Source organism: Bubalus bubalis, chromosome X, assembly GCF_019923935.1.
Source record: "Bubalus bubalis isolate 160015118507 breed Murrah chromosome X, NDDB_SH_1, whole genome shotgun sequence".
Lineage (NCBI taxonomy): Eukaryota > Metazoa > Chordata > Mammalia > Artiodactyla > Bovidae > Bubalus > Bubalus bubalis.
The window spans coordinates 120413605-120431844 of NC_059181.1; the positions used below are offsets into that span (position 1 = coordinate 120413605).

Here is an 18240-nt window from a genome sequence, read left to right on the forward strand (position 1 = left end):
TCAGACTTTCTTCTAGATAGCCTTGAAGCAGTCTATTACCATGACTAAAGATATCTATCTATTCCTCAAAGTGCAAAAGTGGTTACCTTTAAACACTCTTGCTCTGGCCTGTCCCTTAAATTTATTTCAAAGCCAGGTATGTAAAAAGAATCTTAGAAATGGTGAAAGCAAAGCATAACTCTGTTTTTCAGAGGCTAGGATGAGAAAGAGGGGAGGGAGAAGAGTGGAACCAAAGGGCTCATTCATTTGGTAAACTGGGGTAGAACATTTCAGATTTTACAATAAAAGATTAGCAGCATAATCTTCAAATATCAGTCCCTATCAGCATTCCCATCAGGCCATTTCTACTGTCTTATTGTTAAATAAATGCAGGGGGTTTATCCTTTTTACAAATGCAAGATTTGAATGTATCTCAAACTACATGAGATCTTTCAGTTTATTAAATACATGGCTAAGCAGGGCTTCCCTGGTGGCACAAATGGTAAAGAATCTGCCTGCAGTACAAAAGACCCAGGTTCTATCCCTGGGTCGGGAAGATGCCCTGGAGAAGGAAATGGCAACCCACTCCAGTATTCTTGCCTGGAGAATTCCATGGACAGAGGAGCCTGGCAGGCTACAGTCAATGGAGTAGCGAAGAGTCAGACATGACTGAGTGACTAACACTCACATACACACATGTTATTAAAAACAATAGGAAAAGGGATTTGTCTTTCAGATTTGTGCATTGAGGTAAGGTAATTTAGCAATGAAGTATTTTAATGAACCTTATTTAGATCAACAGACTACCTCACCAGGACCAGATGCAAAGGTAGGTTTTTCATAAAAGAAATGATTGCTTTCTGCAACTCCTGTGCAGGCATGGGAACTAAATGGAATATGTGGGGCATACTTTTGAGAAGGTAAATAGCAGATGACATAGGAAGTCATTACTGGTAACGCATCCAGAATTTACCTGAGTTGTGGTCACCATTGAGGTGCCCTGATGAGAGGATTTTTTTTTTTTAATCTGACAATAGTAAATGTTTTTAAACAGTTTGGAAATAATACTTAAGTTAGAATGAGAAAATGTCATGTAAGTTAGTTAGTATGACACATGTTCCCACTTAAGAAAATTAGGGCAAGAGTATTACATGGAAGGAATTGATGTCAAAACTCATACCCTACCATTCAAGTTGACCATTATTCTAGCAGATGGTAAATGTCAATGTGAGCTCATTTCTAAGGAAGGCCTTCCAGGGGACTCAGCATTGTAGATGGATGGGCTTCCTTTCTTTGGTAGGCAGGCCAATCTATAGCAAATACGGGTCTCTTTGTACACATATCCCATTAAGGAAAAGAAATCTTAAATATTTCCTATTAAAGAAAAGAAGCTATATTTTGGTTAAGGAGGAGAGATGTCTGATTGGTAATCCTGGAGTTCAGAGGAAAAAGATATCCAAATTCATCTCCTCCAGGAAAGAATTGGAATCTTCTCCAGGATAAATTTTCTGATTCTTCCCATTACTTCTTACTGATTGTGACTTGGAGTCCCATTGCCACGTTGATCACCATCCTTAGTGGGTGATTGATTTATTATCATCTTATTTAAAGTGTAGCACTCCGACTCTCAGGATATTGCCTGTCTTAGTGATTTTAGCACCACAAGACCAAAAAGCTAAATGACATATCTTATTTCGTCAAGAAAAATGGGTAACCAAAGAGAAAGGATCACTAGTCTCTTACATAAAACCATGGCACTTTTACTTCTGAAATATGGCAAGCAGTTTTGTTAGAGAAAATAGGATTGGACAGTGACCCGAGGAGGAAGCGAAAAGAGGAACAGGAAACAGAGGCTACTGCTATGGCAAGGAAAAAAACCTATTAGGAAGTTATCAAAAATATTTTGGTGAGGGCTGAGTAAAGTCTGCCTTAAAACATTTGCAGTGGCAGGGGCTAAAAGGAGATGGATTCAGGAGGTATTTCAGAGGTAGAATCATGAGGATTTGGTGGCTGTTTGGATTTGGAGGGAAAACAGGAGCACCATGTACGGTTGAACATATATAGTTGCCATCCACTGCACAGATAGAAGTGAACCATCTTCAGGTAGACGTTGTTTAAAATGTGCACAGTATTATTAGGGTCCCTGAAAGGGAGTGAGAATTATATCTTTGGCAGTTGAGTTGATGGTGAGCTATTAACCAAGATGGAGAATAAAAGAAAAACAATAGTAGGAAAAAAAAAAAGATACCCAAGTACAGGTTGGCATAGGTATTTGAAAATATGACCCTAGAGCTTGAGAAAGAGGTGTGAGCTAGGGATAAAATGTGAGAGTTATCACATGTAGGTGGTGGCTGTTGCCATGAGAATAGCTGAGGAATACATAGCATGAGAAGCAAAAAAAGAGTTTGTCAAATAATATTAGGCAATAATAGCATGGAAGCCCTGCAACAGAAGAACAAATTGTGACAGATGCCATAGCATTGTAAAAACCAAGTGGGGAGATGGTTTTTGGAAGAGTCAACAATGTCAGATGCTTCAAAGAAAACAAGTAAAACAAGAACTAGAAATTTACCATATGAAGGTCTTGAGCATTCTTGATAAGAGCACCTTGAACAGAGTAGTAGAGACAGAAGCTAGACTGCACTGACTTGAAGAGTGAATGGGAAGAGACAGGGGACTTGCAGTAGTTGTAGAATTTCTAAGGGAAGGGGAGACATGGGTGAGTATTTAGAGGACACAGAATTGAAGAAGGCTTTGAGGGTTCTTTGCCTAAGACTCTTAAATATATTTGTTAGCTTAAGGTCAAGAGCCAGTAGAGATGGAGATGTTGAAGACATAGGAGATGGGATCCTTTGTGGAGTAAGGGTCTCAAAGGAGTCAGAGAGAGAGTGATGGAATTGAATATGTGAGAAGATCAGATTCACCTTGAGATGCTGCTTCTACAGTAAATCGATGAGGACAGATGTGAACATAGGTGCACTGAATCTGCAGGTGATGGACAAGGAAGTTGAAGAATTTCCAGCTGGATGATTGAAGCAAGATAAAGAGTCATCAGCTAAAAATCAGGCATAAGGATGACACAGGGTGAAGGTTTGCAACAGTGGTTTTAGGAAAAGGGAGAGAAAAGAGACAGTCTAATGACCAGGGGTGAATAAACTGTGGCCCACAGGCCAAATCAGGCCTACCACCTATTTTTGTAAATAAAGTTTTACTGGAACACAGTCACACCCATTCAAAAGTTTTGCAATACAATGGCAGAGTTGAATAGTTGCCCCACAAAGCCTAAATTATTTATTATCTTGTCCTTTATAACGGAGAAGGCAATGGAACCCCACTCCAGGACTTTTGCCTGGAAAATCCTGTGGACGGAGGAGCCCGGTGGGCTGCAGTCCATGGGGTTGCTGAGGGTCGGACACGACTGAGCGACTTCCCTTTCACTTTTCACTTTCATGCATTGGAGAAGGAAATGGCAACCCACTTCAGTGTTCTTGCCTGGAGAATCCCAGGGACGGGGGAGCCTGGTGGGCTGCCTTCTATGGGGTTGCACAGAGTTGGACACGACTGAAGTGACTTAGCAGCAGCAGCAGCAGCAGCAGTCCTTTATAAAAAAAAATGTTTTTTGACCCCTGGTCGAATGATAGTTCACAATCTTAGTTACCTATTAGGATCACCTGAGGACATTTAAGAAAATTCCATTCTGTGTGCTAAACAGGAACCAATAATATCAAAACATCTGAGGGGGATGTCTGTGTAGGAATAGTTTCTAAGGCTCCCCAGCTGATTCTAATGTGTAGCCTAGGTTGAAAACCACTAATAAGACAAGTAAGGAAAATGATTGCTGAGTAGCACTGAGAACCACCTCCACCCCCAGTGAAGTTGGAAACCATGCATTTATAGACACTCTGTCCCATATCTGAAATTTCTGAAACTGATCTTTTTCTATTCTTGCAAACAAATTGCTTTTACATTTCTGAAGGACTATTTCTTGAGATGAAAGAAAATGCTGATCCTTGGAAGAGCTTTCTTATTTTATTTTCTTTTGTTTCCTGTCTTCTTTTGCATTTCTGCTTCTACATCCCTTGATTTCTTTCAAATTCAATTTTACACTTTTGCCCTTTCTTACTCCCCTTTGGCCATTAAACAAAGAAACAATACCCCCATGTTGTTATTGCTACAGAGAGCAATTTGCTTTCCATGATTAATCTCAGGATTTTTGCACCTTTCCCCCCTCCCTCCCTTTTTTCCTTGTTGCCATGGGGGCAGACTTGATGTAGGCTCAAGTGGCAGTGAGAAACCATCTGTGGCACAGAGAATCATAATTAGCCATTATTTCATAACATATTTACTTTTGTCCGTGATATAACTAAGTCTTTCTAGAACTGTAAGGAAATTATTACTCATTGTGTATAGAGAACTTTGTTCATACCTTTGATTTTTCTTTACCAAGAATAATGAAAAAAAATGAAAAAAAAAAGAATAATGAGTTGTACAGCTTTTGAGAGTTCTTCAAAACTTACTCATATAAAGCTATTTGTTATACATATTTCAAAGCTGCTTGAAATAAACATTAACTAAAGGAAATCAAGTCTTAAATGTAAAAGTGTTATTAATGTCCTAGTATCTATTTTAATAGAGGAATAATAACAGATATTAGAAACAAGATAATAAAGATTCAAAGCCGAGCCCAAAGCATTATCTTTTGATTTTGAAATGTTCCGGAAGTTAGTAACAGCATTTTTCCCTGCCTAATTATTTATCATTCATCAACACTTGTTTTCCATTTCCAAAGTACACAGTGTTGCTTGGGTTACTGTAGGGGTAGCTAAAATGTGTAGATAAGTAGAAATCCTTTGACAGGCAAAACTTTTCTATTCATATATTTCTAGAGAGGACTTTTAAGAGTGATTTTAACTGCTGTTTTATGGTCCTGGGCAAACTAGATGCAAGACCAGAAAGCAGGTCTCCCTGAGTGTTCGCTTGATGCAATGGGAATGAAGCAATGTGTGTTACTGATCCCGTGGGCCCAGGCAGACTTGGGATCTGAACTAAGGGGACATTTTCCTTCTCTATCGAATTATTTTTACCTAGCTTAAACTTAGCAAGTTTCTTCTCCCATCATAGATGTTAATTTTGATGATCCATTCAAGATGTTGACTGACTTTCCACTGTATAGTTCTTGCTTTTTAAATTTATTTTGTGGCAACTAGCAAACAATCCATTGGGAGACACTTTGAGTAAATACTTGCTCTCGAGAATGCAGTTTTTAACATGATATTTTCAGGTATCCCAAATCTCTTTAGAAAAATAGGATAATTAGTCATAAACTGAGAAATGACCTTCTTTTTTTTTTTTTTTTTTTTTAGATAGACCATACAAGTTTACTATAAGCTAATTTGAGGTTGAGAAAATTTAATACATTTTCCCCAAAATGAACAAGTGTCATAAAAAATGCAATTCAACAACAAAAATTTCCTGGGTTCAGCATTCTAGTCACTAAGCTTAAATTCCATTATTTAATGGAAATTTAAATTGTCCAGGTAAATTAAAATGCATTCTGATACATGTTTTGATTTCATACTGTATGTAGGGGGATTGTTTATATTAAGAGGCCTCAGATGTTCAGGACATTTAGCTGTCATCTGAGAACTTACTCTTTTACAGATTTGTTTGGTTTCTCTGATTTTAGTATGTGACAATTTAAGATCTAATTTTCAGTGATATGGCTTCACAGCTCAAGCCCATATTCTAATACAGAAAGGATGTTAAAGTTTAGATGAATTCATCGATCAATTCACAGTGATGAATGTACTCCCAGCAAACATTTGTAGCATGTAAAATGTTTGAGTTATGTCAAATCTGTATATCAGCAAATTTGTGTAATTTAATTTCTGGGGTTATTATGACAGACTTTTCAATTTAATATAATTAAGTGAAAGGGCACTGGTTTAAACATTACTGCTCTTTAGGGAAGTGGGATTAACTCAGTTATAAAAGAAAATACATTTCAAATGAACATGAGCACTATCATATCCAATACAGAAGAAAATGATCATTATGGATTTTGCATATAGCCAGTAGCCATCATGTATAGCGCTCCCTACAAAACAAGTAGACACAAATTTTACCTTCTAATTAAAACATTAGTTTATGTTTAGTGTTTATGACTCTGAAAACTTAGATTCCAAATTTTGGTACCTACATCTAGAAAAGGCTTCTCTGGTGGCTCAGGTGGTAAAGGATCCTCCTGCAATGTGGGAAACCTGGGTTCGATCCCTGGTTTGGGAAGATCCCCTGGAGAAGGGAAGGGCTACCCACTCCAGTATTTTGGCCTGGAGAATTCCATGGACTGTATAGTTCATGGGGTCACAAAGAGTCAGACACAACTGATCAACTTTCACTCACTCACATCTAGAAAACTTTTTTGTTTCCACGGGCTATGGGATTAAACATTTTTGATTGACACTTTCAGTTCAGACTAATGGTTGTAAGGGTAATTATACACATACATCCCTATTTCTGAGTGGTATCAATAAAATGGGAAATGTAAACAATGGGATTATTTTACAGGAAGAAAAGCAAAGAAAACAAGCACATTTTATTTGTTAATGAATGACTCTGCTAGCTCAAGGAGACAAATTTTATGTTTTGAAGAGGCTTGCAGTTATTATATTGGTACTATTGAACTAGAGGTCATTATAATTATTGTAGTGAAAAATATACCAAAGTATCTGTATTCATCTTAGGTATTCCTTCAGAATACTGGTGAATCAGCATAATTTTCAAACCCAAAACACATTTCCTAAGTCACAGATTATTTCACATGTTTAGTTCTCTTTGCAGTTAATGGAAATTTCATTCAAATGTGAAAGAAAATCTAGCTTGGCATTATTTGAATGTGAAATTAGATGATTCTGGTTGGTTGTGCCTTCAAAGTCAAGGGCCTTCTCTTTATGGTCTCCCTAAAAAAGAAATAACCAAACTGGGAAATTATTCAGGGTGAAGCTCTTCATTTCTTAGGTGGAGAAAATGACTAAGGATAGTACTTTCTCAGAAATCAAGGAAACAATAGTAGTTGTAGCTAAATAGAATAAGATTGGCTCTCAATTCTGTTTTTGAGGCCAAGTTGAAAAAATAATCCAAATGAAAGGTCATTGGGATACATATTTAAAAGAGTGTCTCATGGCTTTAACTCAGAAGCTAAATTCATATTTTTAGGAAAAAAAGCCAGTCTGTTGGAGCCAATAAATAAAATAACTGGCAAGAATAACAAAGAAGAATTTTAGCAAGTAAAACTAGATGTAAGGAGGTAATACACACACATGTACACATATGCATACACGCACAACACATGCAAGATAATGAAAGAAACCAATTTTATGTTCATAGCTCTGTTGCTATTACAGGATGAATTATTATGGAATTCCTAAAATAATTCAGTTTTAAATACATACCCTGCACCAAACGTGTAATACCTTTAGAGATTGCTCTAGCAACATATTTGATAATGCTTAATAGCTTTGTAAAACAGAGCAAATAAGACTTTTTAGCTATATTTTATGTAATCATTCAGTGAATCTCATGGCTTGGTATAGGCATTGTTTTTAGTCCCTGTTTTCTTGTTTGTATAGTTTTTTTAGTATAATGTTAATCTACAGTGTGATAGGAAAACACAGAGCCTATCAAGACCCTTTTTCTTATTATCCTTTTTTCCACGAAAGCTATATTTAAGAATAGTTTGCCTAATGAATCCTATGCTCATTAAGGAATAACTGGTTTTATTTTTCTCCACCTCCCTCTTAGTCAGAGAGCAATGCCCAGCAAAAATTACCTTTTAAATAAATATTTATTAAATTAGTAAAGATGTGTATAATAAAGAATAAGGACAAAGCACATTATTTCTGTCAAGCCTTTGGAATATTTAAAATAAGTTAAAAGGGCCAATTTTAACCTTCCATCCTTCCTTGCAAGTGTTAACATTTCACGATTATATAAGAAAGTGAACTACTGAGACATGAGGAAAAAAATTGAAGGCAACAGCACTGGTTTCAATGGTTACACTGCTTAAAGGGAATTGTGACTTCTGAACAGGGAAACTTTAAATGAAAGCGTTTCTCTGATCATTATACTAGCTGTAACCAAGGTTAATAACTGGCAAGCCCCTGACTAATACATTTAATATGTTTTGCCCAGGCTGAATGTGTGAATAGATAACACGTCTGTACTAAAATTCTGATTAAGTTATTCATCAGATTCTCTGATGCTAACTGCTTTTGACAGTCTTGGAAGTGAAAGTACTGGAAAAGCCTCCATTGATTTCTTAAAAAGATTTCACATATAGCCAGTAGCCATGTTACATGTCCTTCCATAAGGGCCTCAGATGTGTATAGGAATTCTGGCTCAGCATAAAACAAGTAGCTAGAATGAGAGATGATGTCCATTTTTTACATGAGAAAAAAAATTGTTGTAGAGATTTGGAAAAGTCAAATGTAAGTAACAGCCCCAAGGTGTTAGGACATAGATTGTAAAAATACAAAGGATGAAAAGATGCCTAACAGAGGGAGGGTATGAATCATCCCATGACACTGTCATAATTGACAAAGAGACACTAGAAAATGACAGTGATAGCTTTCAGAAATGAGATGTCAACAGGTATACTCCTTTGTGTATAGCAAATAGTATAACAGAAAATCCTGTGCATAACAAACCCATTGCTATAATCTGGCCCCCAAATCAGCAAGGCTACAACAACAAAAGTGTTTGCTTGTTGGTTTGATTAAAAAATTCTCAAAAGTATTATATACAGTATTCCCTGGTCCCTGCCCACATCATCATAAGGATGATTTACCGTAATACAAGTGTTAATACTTTGCAGACTCTTTCCACTGAAGAAGTTATAGGCAAAGCCTAGGAGAGATCAGAAGCTGAGTATTTCTATACTGTGTCATATCTCTTATTTAATTTTTTAAATTTTATTTTATATTATAGTTAATTTATATACTTTCTAGATTAGCTATTATTAATAGTTAATTCATAACTTTTAACGTACAAATGTGCTGAAACCTCCCTCCATTCCTCCAGTCTCAGAAAGCCCAGTCACACATCTGGGCCTGAAATAGCCCAAGAGCTTTATCAACCAATCAATGACCAGATATCTGTGCAACATCCTCAGATACTAGGCAGCCCCATGATCATGTTGATTTCTACTGACGATGGCTGGAGTTTACAGTGCACATAAGGAGATTTGTCCTAAGTTCCGAGCCCTAATCGTTAACAGTTGATCTACTGCTGGAGGGATCAACATAACCTGTTTATCCCCCAGTTGGGCAGCCTCGTGTGTGTGTGTGTGTGTGTGTGTGTGTGTGTGTGTTAGTCGCTCAGTCGTGTCCGACTCTTTGCAACCCCACGGACTGTAGCCCACCAGGCTCCTTTGTCCATGGGATTCTCCAGGCAAGAATACTGGAGTGGGTTGCCATTTCCTGGCAATGATATTTTTAATCTAGAATTCACTGTAAGAAATTCCATATAGGGAAACAATTTGAATGTCCTTGGGGATGGGGGTGGGGGAGGGTGCATCATTGTGGAAATTTACCAGTTGCGTTAAATATATATTGATGTGGTCACTGAGTAAGAGGGGTCTCAGAGCAAGAGGAAATTGTAGGGTCAAAATCTGGCTCCATTTCCTCATTTGCCATGAAGATCACTGGTAGGAAATGACCACTTTTTTCTGACTAGGTGGGTGGTTAGATAGGTATTTAACACTAGAGACAGCAAATGGATAAAAAGCACATTTATTGAAGCTGTTTGTTATATTTACATTCATAATATCCTCACCAGCAAGGGAAGTCACCTAGCCCACTGACTTTGTTTCTTTCTTCTCTTCTATTCCCAGAGAGAGTCATTTGCTCAGACCAAAAAAGTTCTGATTCCAGTAGGGCAATCCATGAAACAAAGCATTTGCATGTCACAAGGGTATTTGAATCTAACAATTCTTAAATTTCGCATAAGATAATAGGTTCAGGAAACACTTTAAGTGCCAGTGTCTTTGATCTAGGCATGAGACTTTATTCAAACCAATAATTAACCTAGAGAAAAGAGGTCAAGGGAACCATGATGGCTGGTTTTGCTCAGTGCTTTTCTTTGCTCTGGACCATGGCCTGATTTTTGTTCGCACTTGGGGCACACAGAGCAGCGTTTTATTTTCCGTGGTTTGGAAGCTTTTTTGGTATGCCCTCTCTCCAGAGTCGGGGTGCGGGGGGGGGGGTGGGTGCTTTTTTATCTCCGTAATTCATCTTTCACCATCCCTCAAACAGCAGCTTTCTTGAACCTCTCAAGCCTTGGTGAGACTAGTGGATTTTGACCTCAAGGTTGAGGGGTAGGGTGTGTTTTGTTTGTCTTTTACTGTTGTGGAGATATTCATCTATTTGCATGGTTCTTGCTGTCAAAGAGGTAAGGGCTCTGGTCTCCCAGCTGTCACCTTCGTGTGGATGCAGAGAGGAAGTTTGACAACCAGCCGGCGGGATGGTAGTGCTGTTTCTGTAATTGTGTACCATCATAACATCAAAAGATGCAAGCAAACTGGTGAGGAGTGATAGTATTAAAGAAGTAGAAGAATTCCAGATGGTTTTGAAACAATTCTGGACTAGATTTGTTTCAGAACTTTCTGTCAGTCGAGACACCTCAGTCTTGTCAGTTTCAGGGACCCAAAATGAAAAAAGAAACTTCACTCTTTTTCTTCCACAAGATTATAAGTGCTCTGAAATTCCAAGTAGGCTATAAGGGTGACGCTCCACCTTCTGGGTTCAACAGTCCGGGTGACCTGGCCCAGGCCCCATAATCCCTGTTGCCACCATAGTGGTAAAGATATGCCATGAAATGACAGGAATTCAGTGAGTCAGTACAGGAGATTATATGATGGCAGATCTTTTCAAATACGTTTGCCATCATTGCCTTTTTTCCCCATTTGTGCTAATAATTCATACAGGTAGCTCTACAAACAGGTTTTAAATGGTTCTATCACTCACCTAAAGCTCAGGCTCTCTTGTTATTTTGCTTAGAATTTTCTGTCAGAATATTTGACACTGTGTTTTTTATGGCAAATATAGAAGCATTTATACAATAGTCTTTTTATATGGTCGATCTTCTTTTTGGAAGAGGGAAATACTTGGCATTTTTGTCAGGATAATTGTGAGCTGCCTGAGTTTAAAAATTGGAACCATAATGAGAGTTGATTGGTGCTGTGATAGGGTGGTTATTGTAACTGACTAAATGCTGATATAAAAAAGCCTGCTGAAAGAAGATGGACAATTAGTTGGCTTGGAGTTTTGCTTTGCTTTAACCACCAGTGCCTAACTGAGTGTTTATTATTATTGTTATTTCCTGGAGTATTGTTATGCGTCATGGAATGGTGACTTAAGTCATCCTTTGAGAGGCTTTGCTGCTGCTGCTAAGTCACTTCAGTCGTGTCCGACTCTGTGCGACCCCATAGACGGCAGCCCACCAGGCTCCTCTGTCCCTGTCCCTGGGATTCTCCAGGCAAGAACACTGGAGTGGGTTGCCCTTTCCTTCTCCAATGCATGAAAGTGAAAAGTGAAAGGGAAGTCTCTCAGTCGTGTCCGACTCCTAGCAACCCCATGGACTGCAGCCTACCAGGCTCCTCCATCCATGGGATTTTCCAGGCAAGAGTACCGGAGTGGGGTGCCATTGCCTTCTCTTTTGAGAGGTTTTACAAACATACAATTCTAGCCTGTTTCTATGCATACCTGCCTAATACTCAAGTCTAGGTGTCATTTGCATAATTTCCTTAAATCATTCCTTTAATATGATATAATTTTCTTAGCTAGCAGTATATAGAGTTCATCAAATCTAGAATTCAGTAATCTGAAAAATTCTCCCAAGACCTCACTGTCATTTGTATAGAGATCCCTCTGTATGAAATGAGTCATAAGAGTATGAGATAGCGACCCACTGATTTATTGAGTACATAGCATCTATTGGGCTTCCCTGGTAGCTCAAATGGTAAAGAATTTGCCTGCAATGCAGGAGACCCAGGTTCGATCCCTGCATTGGGATGATCCCCTGGAGAAGGAAATGGCAACCCACTCCAGTATTTTTGCCTGGAGAATCCCATGGACAGAAGAGCCTGACAGGCTGCAGTCCATGGGGTCACAAAGAGTTGGACACGATTGAGCAACTTTCACTTCTAGCGTCTATTAATAGTTAAATCCTGATTTTTAAATGGCTCGGTACTCCCTTAACCTGAGGGATGTCAAACTTCATCTGGTTCCCAGTTCAGGGAAATGAAAGTAGGACCCACTGTGAAAAAACCTGGAAAGTCTCATCAGCAAGTTGCTCATTTCTGGCACATTAGTTAATTACTTCACAAATTGTTCATCGTGTTCCCATTTCACATTTATAAGCACACTTTCTGAGTGTTACCAACTTTTAATTTCTTGGAATCAATGACTATTTCATAAGTTATGTATTAGCATATGGTATCACCCAGTCGAGTGGCTACACTGCATTTTCAAACATTTGTTGGAGCATTAAGGGGAAATCTAAGCCAACCAGGGTCACTTTTGCATAAATAATGTATTTTCTCTTAGAATTTAAGGGAAAACTTTGTTCTTAAAAGTTAGCAGCAAGACATTAAAAACAATAACATTTTTCATGGGGAGTTTATCTAAATACAGCAGTAATAGAGGACATTTGTCTTTTGTATGAGATTTTATTAAACCTTTATTTGTTGTTCTTCTTGCCACCAAATCCATTTCCATTTTGTCATGGACCAGTGTTTCATTTGATATATTGAGGAAATTAATCATTCAGGAAGCCATATACAGAGCCACTTTACCAGAATCCATTATGAGTCAAAGTTCATGGGAGACCCTTGATATAAATGTATTCTTTCTGTAAAGGATGATCCTGTTGAGAGAGTTTAGCTTGTGTCATGCGAAAGAAAGTTTGCTGTAAAAGGAGTTTTTATTCTACGTTTTTCCTATCTCTAGGATTCTAAGGTTAGATTTATAGAGAGAACCCAATGGAGTAATAATATCAAAAACACATAATATCAAATATGGTGATTTCCTCTTTCTTAGCCCTATTGCTTACATCATAGTATGTGTGTGTAACAAATGATCCAAAAAAAAAAAAAGTACTGCTTTTGGATCACCATGTTGTACTGCTGAATTAAATGCAAAGTCAAAATAAGTATATTTTGTGACAATAAACCCAAAATTAGTAACGTGAAATTCATCCTTTTGTCCAATAAAATCTGTTTGATCATTATGGCCTAGAGTCACACTGAAAGAATTCTTCATTATTCCAGAAGTTGCAGGTATGTACCTAATGTTTATATGTGAGGCAGTGTTGGCCAAGAAATATTAAGTGCCTTTCTTGCAACATACATGAACTTTTCTCTAGTTGTTTCATGCATCTTGATCTCTGTGGAATTTCAGCATCACCACCTCTGATGTGATCTCATGGCAGATTCACATATCTTCCAGAGGTCTTAGAACGTTTTTTTTTGCTATTATGATACTAACTGTAGTCCCCAAAGCAATCATGTACCTTCTGTGATCATCCCACTTAATTCAATGGCAAATTGTTCCTCCAGACAGTTTTATTGTCTCTGTGGTTGCTCAAAGAAGCTTCCTTACCAACTCAATTTTAATTCCTGCTTTCAACTGAAAATTTCTTTTATAAGGATACCCAGTAGTTCGTTTTCCCTTCAGGTATGACATTCTGAATTCAAATGAGATAGACACTCTTGTTTGTTTTTGCTTTATCATTTGCTTTGTCTACAGTCATTCCCTCCTCTCCTGAATTACTCATGGAAGAACTTCCAGTCTTCAAATTTTTATTTAGCAAAAGTCCCTTGATAGAAGCTGGATTACGTGTCCTTAAGGCCCTCCTCTGTTTGGCTTCATTAAGCCAATTTTAAATACAGAGATTAAAGAAGTATGTGACAGTATCAGACAATTTCCTTGCAGCATTACAACCTTAGAAACACCTGCATAAACATCACAGGGCCTCACTTTATGTTTCAGAGCAGACTGTATGTCATATTTTCATGTACCTCTTTTATTTCCCAGGTGTTTCTTGTGTGTAAATCGAGCATCCTCAAACCATATTTTAAGCTATTTGTGGATAAGAATGGCGTGCCCTCCTTTTATATCCCCCCTCCATAGCAAATTCGTTATTAAATATCTCATAGATACTAAGATTTAATAAATGATAGAAGATGATAGAACATTTTACTGTGTTAGAGGCCAACGAATGAGAGAAATGAAATTATTTCTTTCATTTCCATAATAAGAGATGGCTGAATCAAGAACACCACAGTTTAGAAAGGAACCATTTGGAGAGCCAGACTACACGTGGGCTTCCCCCCTTCCTCATGGAGGCTTGAGTGTTTACCAAGTCTCTGTCACCATTGCAAGATAGTGATGAATAAAATGCCACTTGATAAATCATGTCCTCTCTTATACATGAGAAACACTGTTGAATAGGTAGTAATGTCACAATTGTCCAGGGAATCCCAAGGTGGGCACACTGAGCTAGAAAGCTGAGAATGCAGCTTCTAAGTCCAGTTTAGATAAAAGTATAAACTCAGGTAGCTCCCTTCCTTGGGCTTCCCAGATGGCTGTAGTGGTAAAGAACCCACTTGCCAATGCAGATGACGCAAGGGACTCGGATTCGATCCTTGGATCGGGAAGATCTCCTAGAGAAGGAAATGGCAACCCACTCCAGTATTCTTGCCTGGAGAATCCCATGGACAGAGGAGCCTGGCGGGCTGAAGTCCATGGGGTTGCAAAGAGTTGGATACAACTGAAGTGACTTAGCACACACGCACGCAGCTCCCTTCCTTATACTAAATGAGATAATTACATCTGATCCCTCTGACCCCTAGAATCTATTTTGCAAGTCTTAAATACCTGAACTTTGTATCCATCATGAAGTTTTTTCATAAAATTTCCAGCAATAGAGTTGAGTAGCATGCAGATCTAATGAGAGCTCCTTGGTACTGGTTGACCAAGGACCATCTTTGAAATAGCTGGGTTGTATCTGGGGAAAAGAACAATTAACTTTCTACTCATGATCAAAAAATTGTTACTGGTTTCTAATGAATCTTTCATTATAACTTATCTTGTTTGTCTCTGCTTTTGATGATCTGGTTTATTTATATAAAAGTACCATTAGGATTCCACTGGGGATATGATTGGACTTGACCAATAAAGGATGACTGTTTGTGTCTTCTAATTGCCTCTGCTTAATGGTCCTGCTCTTCACCCTGCTCAACTGTGGAAAATGTCACATTTCCATGGTCTGTGACTCATAAATGAACGTGTGAATGGTGTCAAAATATGGCAGTTTGCTGTATGTAAAGGGAGGTAGACAGCTTTTGAAAATGGTAAGGTACATAACTAGATATTTCTCGACTGAGAACATTTCTCATTTGGGCTTAGAAATAGGCTTTTTTGCTACACTCAGTTATTACATCACCTAATGAAGGGCTCACTTGCCTTGTCTGTATTCCTGCCCACTGGTAAACTTGTTTGTTTCCTGACCCAGGAAACAAATCAAGTGGACTCCAAGCTTGACTCTCATTACCGCATACAATGGGAGAAAATACATGATTTCCTTCTTCTGTTAATATCAGGTTTTTCTTTGTGCTAGTTTGCTTAGTTTCCCCCATAGTGCAGTCTTCCAAACATTTGTTATTTTCTCTTTTCATGCAATTTGAATTAATGTGGGTAATTGTGGTAGTTAGAGGCTTTCCTCTCTCAGATGGTAATTATCCATTCTATAGTTTCATTCCAAACCCAGTAGAACAGTATTTGAAAACTTGATATTTATCAAAAGGGATCTCTGGGCATAACTGAATATGCACAGTTTAACAAATATATAATCAGAGGTTAAATTAAACCAAATTTACCCACAGAGTTACCCTAGTTGCTTACGTACTATGTTAACAGATTTTGTTAGTGTTACTCTAGAATATCAGCAAACGTCTGATATATTAATGGGAATTTTCTCTCTTCTATGATTTATCAAAGCATGATTCCCTAGAATATATATTGCTTTTTCTGGCAAGAAAACATGTTTGAGATTTCTTTGGAGGAATTGATAGCAGATAACCCATTCAAGCTTTGTTGATCTGAAGGGAGAGGAAGGTCTAATGTACCAGATTTGACTTAAGTTTTGCTTATCTATTTCTTTATATCGAATTTCATAGAGAATCAAAAATGCTGGCCTTTGGTATTTCTGAAAATTAAACCCAAGGAGTTCTGTTGTATTTCCTCATCAATGAGCCAGGAAAAGCTGTTGCATAGTTTATCTCCTTTCTTTCATCAATCTCTACATGACAGTGAAATTAAAGATAACTTTTAGAGGACACAGAATCTGTCATAAAATTCCTGTTTCTGCACAAATCATTTCATTATAGAGAAACAGTAAGATTAATTTTCCCACATTGTTTCTTTGTAAATAGATTTGAGGATTGAGATGTATAGGATTCTGTCAGGAACTAGAAGGATTCTGAGCACATTTAACTTGTAGAACTATGCTGAGGAGTTTGAGCTTTCCCAAAACAACTTATGGAAAACCCCAAATGAACTTTTTGGCCAACCCAATAGCTTTCTACTCTTGTGAGCTTTTTCCTATCTTAGAGAGACAGCCACCAGAGTGGTACAATCTTTAGGGGTAGTGTAAATATTCCTTTGGAGAAGGCAATGGCACCCCACTCCAGTACACTTGCCTGGAAAATCCCATGGATGGAGGAGCCTGGTGGGCTGCAGTCCATGGGGTTGCTAGGAGTCGGCCACGACTGAGCGACTTCACTTTCTCTTTTCACTTTCATGCATTGGAGAAGGAAATGGCAACTCACTCCAGTGTTCTTGCCTGGAGAATCCCAGGGACGGGGGAGCCTGGTGTGCTGCATCTCTGGGGTCACACAGAGTCGGACACGACTGAAGTGACTTAGCATAGCAAATATTCCTTAGGCACGGCAATTCTTCAGGTTCTCCATCTCATAATACATTCGTAGAAATATAGGGGAAAGAATTATCCTTATTCCCCATGTTTGTAGGGTCACAGAAAGTAGGGGACTAGGAGAACCCTCAACTGAGACACAATACCTACATCATAAGCATGTCCACCCTTCACTGTCACTTGCCCACTTTGTGATCTGTTGCAGATTCCTCATCTAAAACATGGAGTATTACATATTTCTGGGCTTCATAAAGATTACTTCTGTGAATTGTTTGACATATATAGGTGCTCAATGAATCTTTGCATCCCCATCACTGTGGTTGAATGAACATTGAACTTAAGGCATCCTTCTATGTAACAAAAGTTTCAGAGACTTTTCATGAGGCTCATGCAACCGTAGAATCTAAAATTAAATTTTAGCTTACAAGTGCAGCTTATGAAGGAGCAATCCATTTTTTGAGTATTTTCTGAAACACTTTTATGAAGAAAACCATCTCTTATGGGTGCATTGTTATCCTGTTTTACTTGGTTGAGTGTATTTCTTTGCTCATTATGGGCTGAGCTCTTCTAAGTGAAATGAACTGAAGAATATCAGTGGGCCGGGGGTGGGGGTGAAACACTACACTCATGCAGGTTCATGTTGTAAGTCTGGGATCATTTCTGAGCTCAGAATTTCCGTGGCTCACCTATCTATCAAGAAAAACATAGGGTCCAGTCATAAATGTGCATGAATAGGGCATGGTGATAGGCTTGTAGTCAGAGCTTTCCTCTTTCTAGGTTTGATGATGTGAAAGGTATATGCCATTTATCAAAAGGAGCAAAGAGCACATGAAAGATACTAAGAGAAAAATTGACATGTCGGAATCTCGCAGCTTCGTTACCCACTTCACAGGATAATGTATTTGGAACGCTGCTTTATTTCCTAAGATACCATCCCATAGTTCATCAGCAGCTCTGCTCTTGTTTTGCAGAGATGTTCTATCAGTGCATGAATCTAACAGACCGTGCATGGTGTAGTGACATATGAGAAGCTCTCTGGGAAAGAATCAACTAAATCTGAAGGAAGAGCTATTTGAAATGTTAATCATATTCCCCAAACTTTTAAATTTCTGATTGGCTGATGTATGAGTAGGAGTTCATAATTTTCTGAATTCCGTGTAAGGAAATCACGACCGTCTCTACAAAGGTGATCTACTCAAATTCAGATAATATACCATTTTCCCTTTGCAGCCTACTTTTTTTTTATAGACAGGGAGACTGAGGGTCCAGTTA

At 38.2% G+C, this 18240-nt stretch overlaps 1 protein-coding gene across 5 annotated transcripts in view; it reads left to right on the forward strand.

Moving 5' to 3' along the window:
• The window catches only part of FGF13 (fibroblast growth factor 13), a 574659-nt gene that overhangs the window by 508815 nt on the left and 47604 nt on the right, over positions 1-18240 (forward strand). The gene's annotated exons all lie outside the window — the stretch shown is intronic.